Source organism: Penaeus chinensis, chromosome 13 (genome assembly GCF_019202785.1).
Source record: "Penaeus chinensis breed Huanghai No. 1 chromosome 13, ASM1920278v2, whole genome shotgun sequence".
NCBI classification, from domain to species: Eukaryota; Metazoa; Arthropoda; class Malacostraca; order Decapoda; family Penaeidae; genus Penaeus; species Penaeus chinensis.
In genome coordinates, this window is record NC_061831.1 from 21,694,355 (window position 1) to 21,696,854 (window position 2,500).

The 2,500-nt window shown below is 58.8% G+C and overlaps 1 protein-coding gene across 1 annotated transcript in view; it reads left to right on the forward strand.

The window, feature by feature from the left end:
• Window positions 1-2,500, forward strand: part of LOC125031624 (low-density lipoprotein receptor-related protein-like) — a 38,863-nt gene that overhangs the window by 825 nt on the left and 35,538 nt on the right. The window lies entirely within an intron of this gene.

Genomic DNA, 2,500 nt, shown 5'->3' on the forward strand with positions numbered 1-2,500 from the left:
ATTTGACTATATATATTGACCAACTGTTATTCATATCATAATCCGAAATTTCCCTTGCTATCTCAGCAAAGATTATGGGTATTGGGGAGGGGGGTGGTTCCGCGGCATAATTTGTGTAAAGAGAGGAATCCATCGATACCACTATCGTCGTGAAGATTTCCTGAACATTTACCAATCTCTCACGATGTTTATAGCCCCGTATTAAGTACAGTGAACACACAACTCGTTACTACGATACATTTAGTTTGGTGTTACTCCACGCGGCTCTGGTTAGGGAGAAACGGTGATCGGAAGGGGCCGGGTATTTTTTACTGAGAGCGACGCACCCTCCAGAAACCAAGTCCCAAATCCAGGATAACATACGAACCCAAAATCCAAACCTAACCTTTCCTACCTTCTATGTACTTCCTAGACAGGGGGTGGGATCCTCTTGTACCCCCTTGTACCCCCTTGTACCCCCTTGTACCCCCTTGTACCCCCTTGTACCCCCTTGTACCCCCTTGTACCCCCTTGTACCCCCTTGTACCCCCTTTTATTAACACTTCGTGTGAACATTAAGAACTGTGGCAGTGTGAGGGTGTTGTGGACTTTACCGGTGACACACAGGGAATTTTTGTAATTTCCCGCTAAATATGAGGCCGCTGCAGATACTCCTACACTATTTTTATGCTCTATATGATGACAGTGTCCATATTCCTCTATCTGTGCGTCGCTCTCGATAACATTAACTCGGTTGCACGCTTTGACCGCCCCCCCCCCCTCCCTCTCGTAATACGAAAGAAGAATCCGTTGTAATTGTTTGCGAAATAGTTGGCGACCTTGGCACTCAGGGAATAGTGTTTTCCGGCACTGCATGTTAGTTGTCAGCCGGTGCATGGCGTAATGGGCGGTAGGCAATGTAGATACGGTAGGCGTATGATATTAGAGTTAGATAACATGGTACAGTGACCTCTTATCTTGTGCTTCCGGCCTAACCTCCCCGGTCATTGCCCTGCGCCTAGACGGAAACACGAGGGCGGCTGTGGCATGGGGTCCCTCTTTCCTCGTCGTCGTCCTCGTCCCCGTCCCTCTTTCCTCGTCGTCGTCCTCGTCGTCGTCCTCGTCCCCGTCCCTCTTTCCTCGTCGTCGTCCTCGTCCCCGTCCCTCTTTCCTCGTCGTCGTCCTCGTCGTCGTCCTCGTCCCCGTCCCTCTTTCCTCGTCGTCGTCCTCGTCCCCGTCCCTCTTTCCTCGTCGTCGTCCTCGTCCCCGTCCCTCTTTCCTCGTCGTCGTCCTCGTCCCCGTCCCTCTTTCCTCGTCGTCGTCCTCGTCCCCGTCCCTCTTTCCTCGTCGTCGTCCTCGTCCCCGTCCCTCTTTCCTCGTCGTCGTCCTCGTCCCCGTCCCTCTTTCCTCGTCGTCGTCCTCGTCCCCGTCCCTCTTTCCTCGTCGTCGTCCTCGTCCCCGTCCCTCTTTCCTCGTCGTCGTCCTCGTCCCCGTCCCTCTTTCCTCGTCGTCGTCCTCGTCCCCGTCCCTCTTTCCTCGTCGTCGTCCTCGTCCCCGTCCCTCTTTCCTCGTCGTCGTCCTCGTCCCCGTCCCTCTTTCCTCGTCGTCGTCCTCGTCGTCGTCCTCGTCCCCGTCCCTCTTTCCTCGTCGTCGTCCTCGTCGTCGTCCTCGTCCTCGTCCCCGTCCCTCTTTCCTCGTCGTCGTCCTCGTCGTCGTCCTCGTCCTCGTCCCCGTCCCTCTTTCCTCGTCGTCGTCCTCGTCCTCGTCCCCGTCCCTCTTTCCTCCTCGTCGTCCCCGTCCCCGTCCCTGTCCCTCTTTCCTCCTCGTCGTCCTCGTCCCCGTCCCTCTTTCCTCGTCGTCCTCGTCCCCGTCCCCGTCCCTTTTTCCTCGCCGTCGTCCTCGTCCCCGTCCCTTTTTCCTCGTCGTCGTCCTCGTCCCCGTCCCCGTCCCCGTCCCTTTTTCCTCGCCGTCGTCCTCGTCCCCGTCCCCGTCCCTCTTTCCTCGTCGTCGTCCTCGTCCCCGTCCCCGTCCCCGTCCCTCTTTCCTCGTCGTCGTCCTCGTCCCCGTCCCCGTCCCTCTTTCGTCGTCGTCGTCCTCGTCCCCGTCCCCGTCCCTCTTTCCTCGTCGTCGTCGTCGTCGTCGTCCCCGTCCCCGTCCCTCTTTCCTCGTCGTCGTCCTCGTCCCCGTCCCTCTTTCCTCGTCGTCGTCCTCGTCCCCGTCCCTCTTTCCTCGTCGTCGTCCTCGTCCCCGTCCCTCTTTCCTCGTCGTCGTCGTCGTCGTCGTCGTCGTCCCCGTCCCCGTCCCCGTCCCTCTTTCCTCGTCGTCGTCGTCGTCCCCGTCCCCGTCCCCGTCCCTCTTTCCTCGTCGTCGTCCTCGTCCCCGTCCCTCTTTCCTCGTCGTCGTCCTCGTCCCCGTCCCTCTTTCCTCGTCGTCGTCCTCGTCCCCGTCCCTCTTTCCTCGTCGTCGTCCTCGTCCCCGTCCCTCTTTCCTCGTCGTCGTCCTCGTCCCCGTCCCTCTTTCC